The sequence below is a fragment of the Silurus aristotelis genome, assembly GCF_946808225.1.
Source record: "Silurus aristotelis genome assembly, chromosome: 9".
NCBI lineage: Eukaryota > Metazoa > Chordata > Actinopteri > Siluriformes > Siluridae > Silurus > Silurus aristotelis.
Window position 1 is genome coordinate 6,762,091 of NC_139582.1, and position 12,260 is coordinate 6,774,350.

The window sequence follows — 12,260 nt, forward strand, 5'->3', positions numbered from 1 at the left end:
GCCAAGAAAAATAAAAAAGCACGAGTTTTGGAAACCTGTCTGTGCTTATATGATTTCTGTTGCAACTGGAGTTCGTGAGCTCTCGAATGACCCAGACTCAACGCGTTACAACGGCTTGTATCTAAACAGTAGCCTACCAAGAAAGTCATTGTTCACTGTCTTCCTCCTTCCTTTCACAACTATTTCTCTCTGGAGTTTATCTTTTGGCATCGTCGGGTGTTTTTAAAAAAAAAAAAAAAGTTTTTTCTCCCGATGCCGTGCAGCTCAGAACACAGGTGAGGTGCGTTTTTTCCGTTTCCGTTCGGAAATTTCATTGGTCTAATGTTATGGGGCTCAGTTTTTTGGCTTGAAGTTTGTGAAACCGGGAAAAACCCAGGAAAAATTCATAAATAAGCCCCTTCGTTGTTTAAGCCGCAGGGTTCAAAACGTAGGAGAAAGGTAGCGGCTTATAGTCCGAAAAATACGGTATATAATATATATTATTATTATTATTTTTTATTTTTTTTTACTGCTCCCTGTTCAGACCTAATTGTTAGTTTTTACTCTATATGGACAGAAGTATTGGGACACCTATAGTTTGTGTTTCTCGGTACATTCCCTGTCTCTTTTCTTACAGCACTTACTGTAGTGTTTAATGCTTAATTTATACAGCGCTCACTACAGGGTGTAAGAGGAAAAATGAGGACCAAAAAAATTTAAAATAATCAAGACCACATATATAAATTACAGCGGTTTCTTTAATGCCTCTTTAAGAGCATTACAGTCATTAACATTATACCACAGGATGATCTTTTTTCTTGGTTAGAACTGAGAAGCACAATGAAAAAAAACGATGTCGATTGATCCGAATGTAAGAACAAGGCAAAACAGCAAGTATAAAAAAAAAAGCCTTGGCTGGGTTTTAGCCACGCCCCCAAGCACACCAATCGTGTTCTGGACACGCACCTGTTCTAACTTTGTTTTAAACAGTTGCTTATATAACATGCTGTTGTGGGAAGGGGAACATGTAATTATTTTACTAGGAGTTGGGATCATTTCCAAGCTGGAGAAGCCTACTGGTTGAAATTAGGGATGAAATTAGCCAAATGTTCCTGGACAGTGTTTATGTTCATAACCTGTTCTGGTTAGGGTTAAGTGGGAGGTCAGTGGTGATATGGCGTGTGTTTAGGGAGCATTTTGGGTGTAACCTTGACAAAAACCTCAACGTGATAACGTATGGAATTGGGTCTTTGAATTAAATGACGTTGGGCAGACATCAATTTGTAGTTTAAACTCCCTCTTTTCTTGTGCCACAGTTCCCTTTCATTCATCAGAACAAAAGCACAAACATTAAAAACGTGTCCATCATCTTTCACTATTATGTTTAAATAGGCTTTTTATAGGAGTTATGTATACACCGATCAGGCATAACATTATGACATTATATCATTATGACTGGTGAAGTGAATAACACTGATTATCTCTTCATCATGACACCTGTTTGTGGGTGGGATGTATTAGGCAGCACGTGATACTGCAGCTCTGTGATGTTCTCGGTCTGCAGTGGTCAGTGTCTATTAAAAGTGCTCCAAGGAAGGAACAGTGGTGGCTAATTGATGCACGTGGGGAGCAAAGGCTTGACTGTGTGGTCTGATCCAACAGACAAACTACTGGAGTTTAAATGGCTTAAGAAGTTAATGCTGGTAATGCTCGAAGGGTCCGAACTGTTTTGGCAGCAAAAGGGGGACCAACACAATATTAGGCAGGTGTCATTATGCTATGCCTGATCTGTATATACAGTGTTATTTATACTAGTATATGCATGATGAAGCATACAGTTTGAAGCCTTTCCCTTCAGGAGATCTGCAAATATTTGTACATATCTGATTAGTACGAATTTCAAGAGCAGTACTAAGAATATAGATGTGTTGGTGCATTGAGCTCACTGAAAACTTTCCAGGAATTCTAGTGAGTAAATACATTATATACACCATTATATACAAAATTCCCAGAAATCTTAAGTTTCAAGATTATTTCTATAGCTCTTTTCAACATGAACATTGTTTTAGCTTTTCAGAGCTTAAGAATTAAAGGGAATTATGTGTGTTTATCCCTGATGTGCAGCCTGGGGCGACTGTGGCAAGAAAAACTCCCTTAAATGTTATGAGGAAGAAACCTTGAGAGGAAGCAGACTCGAAAGGGGAACCCACCCTCAACTGGGTGATATCAAGAGTGTGATTATAAATCTATAAACAATACAATACACAGGAAAGTGAGAACTAACATGAGCACAGGAGTGTTTGATTATGAGTAATATCCTTTCTATAGTCTTACACATGTCATTTGACTTTGTGGAACCAGGAGCTACTGAGCAACTCATAAAATAGCTCAACATCTGAGATCATCATAGATCCAACACCAACTCCTCCATGCCAGAGCCAATTTCCAGTCTCCACAAGCACACTTCAAAATCTAATAGATAAAATCTAATAATCTTCCCAGAGGAGTGGAGATTAGTATAAAAGCACATTAGTACTAAGTATGGAATGCCATGTTTAGAAATCATATATGAATCTTATGGTCCGGTGTCTACAAAACTTTCATCTTTATAGTATATGATATCTCGCAATGCATATATATGGTATCCCGCACTGCACCACGCTGTCTGAGATCCTCCAGCACTGCTCGACTGGTACCACCGTCTCTCAGAATGAGAGGTAAGTATACTTCAAGGCTCTTCTCTGTTCTGTCACCGAGGTGGTGGAATGAACTTCACCTAGATGTCTGTACAGCGGAGTCCCTGGCTATCTTCAAGTGACGATTGAAGACCTACCTCTTCCTGAAACACTCAAATTAGCACTTAAATTAACACTCCAAGTTTGCTTTGTAGAAATCAAGGGTTATATTTATATTAAGTTTGTAATCTGGCATACCAGTGTAGATTTATTCATTACTAGAGACTCAAAGCACTTTTGTACGTCGCTCTGGAAAAGGGCGTCTGCTAAATGCCGCAAATGTAAATGTAAATGTAAAGGTATATAATGCCTATGATCAGCCATTGCCAAATGTTTTTCAGTTGACATATAAAAATAGATGTTTTCTATGTTCCCAGAACATTTACTTAAACAGAAAGCATTATGAAATGGTTCCTCAAACATGAAGGGGAACCAAATCCTAATTTTAGGGAAATGTTGTGTTTTCTTAATAGCATTCACAAATGTAACATCAAATAACTTAGTAATCTGCATATTTTGTTAAATTGGCATTATAGTTTCCTAATAAAAATTTGTAACAAAGATTTTCTGATGAAGGTGGATATTGCACATGATGTGATATTGCACATGGTATTTTATTAATGCACATTGTAATTATTGTAATTTTTTAGATTTAGTTACACATTTGCGACATACACTGCACCATAGTTCCTGAGAGGAAGGATGTAAAGTTTAGGTACAAAGATCAGGGAAATGACCATGATGTCATTTGAATGTTTTCATAATTCAAACATGCATTGGTCTTAAAAAGATATTTACATATTAAGTTCTGCCCAATGAACATATAAATGGGATGATAATGGCATGTAGCACTGTAGCCACAGGTTTGCATTTGTGAGGCAGCTTACGGAAAACCCTTCACATGGTCAAACTGGGACTTTTCCTACTACAATGTATGAAAACTTAAATATATCTCTCTCTCTTTTGCATACATTTCATTTAGAATGAGGGACTGCAACAAGAAGGCGGTCCTTGAGTTCTTCATTATCATCACTGTCGTCATTATCATCATCCGCATCAGACTCTGTCATCACCTGAGGTACTAATCACTCCTAATTACAACTACCATATTTTTCTGACTATAAGCCGCTACTTTTTTCCTACGCTTTGAACCCCGCGGCTTAAGCAACGAAGCGGCTAATTTATGAATTTTTCCCGGTTTCACTAACTTCAAGCCAAAAAACTGAACCCCATAACATTAGACCAATTAAATTTCCTAACGGAAACGAAAAAACGCACCTCACCTGTGTTCTGAGCTGCACGGCTTCGGGAGAAAAAAGGTTTTTTTTAAACGCACGACGATGCCAAAAGAAAAACTCTCGAGAGAAAGGAAGAAGGAAGACAGTGAACAATGACTTTCTTGGTAGGCTACTGTTTAAATACAAGCCGTTGTAGCGCGTTGAGTCAGGGTCAAGGGAGAGCTCGCTAACTTCAGTTGCAACAGAAATCATATAAGCACAGACAGGTTAACAAAACTCGTGCTTTTTTATTTTTCTTGGCAACAGCGTTACGGGTTAGTCAAAGAAACTTAGAAATGATCATCAGTAAATAATAAGAACATATTCCTCGGCCTTGCACACATGCAGTAATAGCGCAAAAACACAGCGACAGGCTATTCCCAAAATGCCGCTCTGCTCTTAAAGGAGCCACAACATATTTCACCCGTTACACCGTGTAACAGACACTGTCTTTCGTTAAAGCCTGTGTAAAGTTCATTAGTTTCAGTGTAGACACAGGTGCGGCTTATTTATGTTCAAAATAAAAATCTTTGTCAAATTCAGTGGGTGCAGCTTATATATGGGTGCGCTTAATAGTCCGGAAATTACGGTAAACACAAAGTTCATCTATTCACTTGATAAAGCAGTGGTACATGCCATCATGAGGAAATAATCAATGATTAATTCAGTCAGTTCTGATTCATTGTCTATTTCAGAGGTGGACGAAGTACACAAACCATGTACTTGAGTTAAAATAGAGATAATTAAAATAAAGAGATAAATATGACCCCAGTAAAAGTGCTAGTTTTAAACTTTCACTTGACTATAATGTCTAATCATTTTTGTCACAAGACTCAACTCAGTCAATGTGAAAACGCTGATACTCTTAGAACACCAATCTATTAATAAAATAATATTAATAAGTCAAAGACTGAATGATAGCTATTAAAATGATTATGAGCGAAAAATCTCCTTTCAACGACTTCAGAAAAAGTGTGCAAATAAGGACAGTGGTGTTGGGGCAAGTTCAAGCCAGGAGTTTATTCCATCATTTACTGCTCTCAAAATGTTCTGCTTGCTGTTGAACTGATGCTGAACTGTATGTTTGTGCTAAGTAGCTAAGTACCACCAAGCGGCAATCAAAACAAGAACAAAACGGAGCGTGCGCTCTACCCTGATTAGCGACTTGCTGTGTTTTTGACCAGTTATGTTTTTTCCACTCAAAAATAAAAAAGGAATGACAGATTTTGCAAAATGTAGTTGAGTAAAAAGTAAGATAGTTGAATTTGAAATGTAGTGAGGGTAAAGTAAAAGTATCCCCAAATGGAAATACTTCAGTAAAGTACAGAAACGCTGAAAAGCTACTTAAGCACAGTAACGAGTTGCATTTATTTAATTACTGACCACCATTGGTCTATTTTTTTATTTAGGGTGTAAATATATTTTACAACTTTGCCACTGTCTGTACACACTGTATAAGCGCCTTTTTTGTGTGTTGATGATGACGATGCGACTGAGCAGAATTATGGCAGACATTTTGACAGTTGGTGTCTGATTAAAATTGAATTGATAAGGTTTGGGTCTGTTGCGCTGCTGCTATCCAGCTTCATCAAACTGTTCCGTTCACTGTGTGAAGAAAGTGCACTCAGGGAGGAAGCTTTTAGATATTATTTCATTTTTTTTTTTTACATAGGTTAGAGAGTATAGAGAATGAGATAGATAGATAGATAGATAGATAGATAGATAGATAGATAGATAGATAGATAGATAGATAGATAGATAGATAGATAGATAGATAGATAGTATCTCATTCTCTCTCTCTCTTTCTCTCTCTCTCTCTCTCTCTCTCTCTATATATATATATATATATATATATACACACATACACAGATGGTCCCCGAGTTACGATGGTTTGACTTAAGATTTTTCGATATTACAATGACGATAGCGATAAGACAAAATTGTATTAACCCTTGATGTATGCTACTTTGGACAAGCAGCTGGGATGAGCATAAATCTCGCCCTGTGAGATGCCCCACTCTCGCTGGCGGTCGACAGGGTAAAGTTGTCTCTGTAATTTTTTTGTTTCAAACGGTTTCAAACTGCAATTTTAGTGACAAATGCATGTCTTTCATGCACCCAAGTATGTCTCCTGCTTGTAGTGAAAGAAAAAAGAGGAAAGCAGACAAGCAGACAAGCTTTGGTGTGGCGCTCATTAATATTAAGTTAGTTAATGTTAGGAGATGATCAGGAGGCTTTGTCTGTCGTCTTTACCCCGAAGTGGCTACTGCTTTTCAGGAGAGACAGAAATTCAGACAAAGGCAATTTGAGGGGTTAAGTCATGATATGTTCCAACATGGTTGTTAAAAAGACAGATAGGGGAAGTGGAGACTGAAGTTTGTGTGTGTGTGTGTGTGTGTGTGTGTGTGTGTGTGTGTGTGTGTGTGTGTGTGTGTGTGTGTGTGTGTGTGTGTGTAATAGAGAGAGATTCTGCTGGCTCAGCTCTGTGCTATAACCACTGCAGTAGCTGACTCAAATGTTGTCCTGTCTTCTTCCTCCTGACAGAAGCTCACAGACACATTAACACACATTTAATGAGCAGTAACTGAAAAAATTAAGGTTGCCAGTACAGGCAGCTGAAATCTGGTTCTTTTGCATGAAAAAGAAACTCTGAATAAAGAGCAGCCAGTTTAAGAACCTTACATGAAACCCAACTCAACCAAGTCTGGACGCAACTTGAGCTTCCCAATGAACACACACCCAAAGAAGATTTATATGTTACTAAAGAGAGGAACAGTTCGATTGGGAAGGGGATCTTCCAGAAGGACCTGTTATCTCTGGCTGAGGACAGAGAATTCTGGCCTGGCCTTCTTGGCTTTTTGCCACCACAGAAAACTCAGGAAAATGAATGCATGAATGAATGCAAGCAGTGAAAATGCACAAACTTCTCTCTGCAGATTGGCTGAAATACCCATGATGAACTTGGCAAAGAAGAACTACAGGTCTTCTGGGAAAACTGTATCGGGTTCATCTGATTAGGTTAGAGACCCTCGGGCAGACCTGGGACGTGCTGAAATTTATATCACTGGTAGATTGGAAGGAGTAGATCGTCTGAGAATGGAGGAATAGGAATAGAGGTCTTCTCTCTGCAGGATGGCTGGACTTCATGATGGGATGAAGAGTTTGGAAATCCCCCAAGCCTCAGAGTAGAACTGCTACTCTTCTAGTACATTTGTATCAGGCATGTCTAACTAGATGGAGACCCCGAAGCAGACCTAGGACTAGATGGACTGATCATCTTAGAGTTGGCTTTGGAAGGACAGAGGTCTTATGGGCCAAATGCATAAATGCAGACAATCCCGGGTCATCTGAGGTAACAAGTCTGGGAGCTGGTTTCCAGACTATTACAATGGTAGTAGAAGAAGCAGTGGAAATGAGGCTCTTACTAGCCTTTCTGGGGCCTAAATAGATCTCTGTAGTTTAATAACTGAGCTCTGCACAGGCAGAATGAGTTAAAGAGGTAGGAAAGTTAGCTACAGCCGGACTGCATATCCTTGTGTAGGATACCGAGGTTTGATCTGCTTTGACAATTGTCTAAATAAAGTCGCATTTTGTGAAGTATCTACCAGTTAACGTAAAGCATTTTGATGATCTCAAGAAGAAGCTGAAGTCTGGAGGCTAGTCATGCAAAGTCCTTTCTGACCAGCATTTTGCCACAGTTTCTCATAGATTAAAACTGAATGAATATACACTAGCTGTCTTCAATCGTTGACTTAGTATCCACAAGTTTATCATTCTATGGGCAGACCTTGCATTGGCAGCATTCAGTCGAGAGGTGGCAATTTTCTTGTTAGCAGCAGCGGCCATTTGTGCGTGTGTGTGTTTTATTTTTAAACGTGTGTGTGTGTGTATGTGTTGTGGTGTCATCTCACTCTACCAGCTCATGGGCCTAATGCTCTTTTGCATCACACTGTTTATCCATCTGCTTTCTTTCTATTTGTCTCCACATCCCTCCACCCTGCTATTTTTCTTTCCCTAGCTTTCACACTTCTTTACAAGTCTCCCTCTGTGTCTCTTCCTTCCCTCCTTGTCATCGCTCCTTCACTAAGTCACAGGTAGTCCTTGAACTCATTTGCACTCAGGCTGGGGTGCCTGCATTGCCGACTCTCTCTCTCCCTCTTTTGCTTTGTCTCTCTCATAAAGAATAGACCCGCTGAGAGCTAATGCACTTTCGGTAGGACACTTTCCGCTTCTCTCGCAGTATGTGCATTGAAATAAGTGTGCTTCAGACCAATAGAAAAACTCTGGCGAGTTCACCGGAAGGCCAATGGACTTCTAATATGGCCTCAATAAACCTGACCTTTCATTTTATAGATGTGCAATTCTCCAACCCTGAAGCACTGCACATCATTCTCGAGTACACGCTGTACAGATGTCTGAAAGATCCAAATGGAAGCGCCTCTCTCTAAAAAAAAACAAAAAAAAAACTCTAAAACCCACCCTAAATTCTTTTTCTGTTCTTTTTTATTGTTGCGAAAACCCAAGTGCATACTTAATAAAAACTACTTCAACTAATTTCAGTTACAAACCTGTATTTGTAGTCACATATTCACCAGTTCTTCCTGTTTGTCTCACCGTATCGTTTGGTTGCGGTCTTGTTGCACCACTGACGTGACTGACCCTTGAAACAGACTTTCATTTTCATTTCATTTCAAGAGTCGAATCTGTGAAAACAGTCACATAACGAAAGCCACAGATCCCACAAGCAGATCCTTTTTCTCGATTCTGATACTGAGACTGACTCACTCTGCACAATTACACCTTCGTTTTCCAGTCTGTATATCAGGGCTGCATTAAATGTTTCATAAATTCTACAAATGTAACAATTACTTTCATTTAAAATGTAAATGGTCAGGGTTTATAAATAAATCCCAATTCTTGGCACCTCAAGATTCACCTGGTAAGATTCCAGTAAACCACATGGTTTTTGAGGAAGATGGAACAGAAACTGTAGTACTAACTGTAGTTGTGACCTCACATTCAAAACTGTGCAATCGAGTATGTGCATCTAACAGTAATATATATATATATATATATATATATATATATATATATATATATATATATATATATATATATATATATATATATATGTGTGTGTAACATTTGAAGCTCTTTTTTTGGATTTTCTTTAGGTGGTGTTTAACTGAAAAGCCTTTGTTTTCATTTTCCTCTGATTTATATATATATATATATTTTTTTTTTTTTTACTTTTATTCAGTGATTAAACGGATAGTTTGTTTTGTTGACTACAATATTTAAACCATGATAACAAAACAAAAAAGTCCCTAAAATCCGTCCGTCCATCCATCCATCCATCCATCCATCCATCCATCCATCCATCCATCCATCCATCCATCCATCCATCCTTCCATCCATCCATCCATCCATTCATTGAATCTGCATCCTTTATCCAGTTCAAGTGGTTTTCTTTCTTTCTTTCTTTCTTTCTTTCTTTCTTTCTTTCTTTCTTTCTTTCTTTCTTTCTTTCTTTCTTTCTTTCTTTCTTTCTTTCTTTCTTTCTTTCTTTCTTTCTCACTCCCTCTTTCTCAATCTTGGTCATTCTCATGTTGATGTACCTTAATTCCTCTTCCTCTCATCCATTGCGCACACTCTTTCTCTCTCTCTCTCTCTCTCTCTTCTCTCTCTCTCTCTCTCTCTCTCTCTCTCTCTCTCTCTCTCTCTCTCTCTCTCTCTCTCCCTCTATCATTTCACTCTCATTCCTTTCACTCTCTGAAGTAGCGTTTTCGGACAGCGTGGCAACGACCAAGCTTTTTCTCTCGTTCCACTCTTAACAAAAGAGTGCTAGAAGGTGGAGATTAAAGGGCTTTGGTGCTGAGTGGCCGAACACACACACACACACACACATACACACACACACACACACACACACATACGCACGCATACAGACGAGCCTCGCTTATGAGAGCAGGCAGGATTTTGATAAAAATCCAGCGCTCTTTTCTTTTTTTTTTCTACACTAAAAGCGCTTTCATCAGGCCTGGACACAAGTGCCCTCTCTACTCAGGCCCCAAATTAGCGTCGGCTTAGTGAGAGGGATGAAACGGGTACCTCTCGTCCCTCTTTCTTTTCAGCTGTGTGCTGAGAGATGAGGTTGCTTAGGAATCTTGTGTCTGAATGGACGGTTCAAAGTGTTAGTTTCTCCATCTTGGTGAGTTATAAGAATATCAGACAGGATGTGTTTCTGCCTACAACATTCAACATATCAAATCCTGTGTGATGCATAACATATATAACATTCTGCTGTTGACTCAAGGGCAGAAAAAATATTGAATATTTACATATTTAGCTATGATTTACGGAATGACAAGAGCTAAAGGATACAGTATATAAGCAAATATCTTGTGTTTGCATGAACATTTCATTCCACATTAGGTCCACTCCAACCCATATATACCATATCTTCTTGGACATTATATTTTCATATCTTCATGCTGGAGCAGGTTTTGGTTTCCTAGTTTAAGTGAAATAAAAAAAAAACAAAATTAATCCACATCTACTGCATTCAAAGATACACTTGTGTCTATACAATAAAAATAAAACCTATATAAAAACCTGTATCATATCTTGAGAATGTATGCGGTTGCATGAATAAAACTGCCTTTAAGACGTCTGCACATGTGTAGTGGGGAAGGTGGTGGCTTAGTGATAAAGGCATTGGACTTTGAAGCTGAAAGTCATGAGTTGAAGTCCCAGCCACACCAAGGTGCCATTCCTGGGCCCCTGAGCAAGGCCCTTAACTCTGCTCAGTTGTATGAATAAGATAAATGTAAGACACTCTGGATAAGGGTGTCCGGCAAAAGTCTATAAATGTAGTCCTCTGTGTTTTAACATTAGAATGAAGATGAGACTATCATCATGGCAGTGCTTTCTGCAGCCATGTGTGTTAAATGAATCCAATATTGAACTGTCCAGCATATGTTTTGATGTCTATCGAGGACTATTAAACATAAAAATCGCAAGCACACTGACGCAGGCGTTCCAGCTGCTTTTCACAATGCATGTTAAATTCATTTTTTGTCTGAAGTCACTGTTTCGGTTTACATACAATTCCTTAATTCATTTTGTGAATCGTCATTTTGTAAATGTGTAACTGGACCCACATTTTTTGTATGCGTGCTTCGTACACGTGAGACATTTCAATTACCGAACCCATTAATAAAATTCTTTGTTTTGTCTCTCGGCTTGTTTCTTTAGAGACAGACATTTTGCATGCAGGTTTGACCGTTTGCAGCTTTCACTTGCAGAATGTTTGAATTCCAATTTGTGAGCCAGAAAATGTTCAAGAAGTGCGAGGTTTTAGTCAGAGCTGTTTGGCAGTGGAGCAAGTGATGCATAACAAAAAAGTACAAATAATACAGGGGAAAAAAAAATAGAACACCACTTATCCACACACACACACACACACACACACACACACACACACACACACACACACACACACACACATTTACATATGGCACACATGCCGTTATCCAGAGTAGCTTAAAATTATCTTAGTTTTATGCACTGTGCAGTTGATGGTCTTTCAAATCCCACCACTTCCAAGCTGTCCGTGTTGGGCCCCTGAGCAAGGCTCTTAACCCTCAACCATTGAAAACTGCTTTATATTTGTCACATGTACTTTACAGCCCAGTGAAATTCTTTCTTCACATATTTCAGTCATGTTAGAAAGCTGAGGTCAGAGTGCAGGGTCAGCCATGTTACATCACCCCTGAAGCACTGAGGGTAAAAGCCTTGCTCGGGGGCCCAAGAGTGGCAGATTGGTGATACCGGGGCTTGAAATCCCAGCTTTCTGATCAATAACCTAAAGCTGTAACCACTGAGATATGTAAATGAAATAATTGCAAGTTGCTCTGTATAATGCCCCCTGCCAAATGCAAATAAATTCCCATGGTTCTAGAATGGGATGTTCAGCACTCAGGCAATGAACTTGGGCATCTGGTGTATTTATATCTGCAGCTCAATGATTTTTGAGTGAAAGAGGTACAATCAACTCAGTATTCGTGCACAAATTTGTAGGAACACATGTAGAGGAAGTCCCCGAGTTATGATGATTCAACTTACGATTTTTTGATCTTATGATGACGATAGCGATACAACAAAATTTGTTACAATATTTTAAGACATTTTAAAATGTTAATATTATGTTAAATATTTTAAGATACGCTGGGATACGCTGCCAGGATGTACGTTTCTCCCGCCTTGT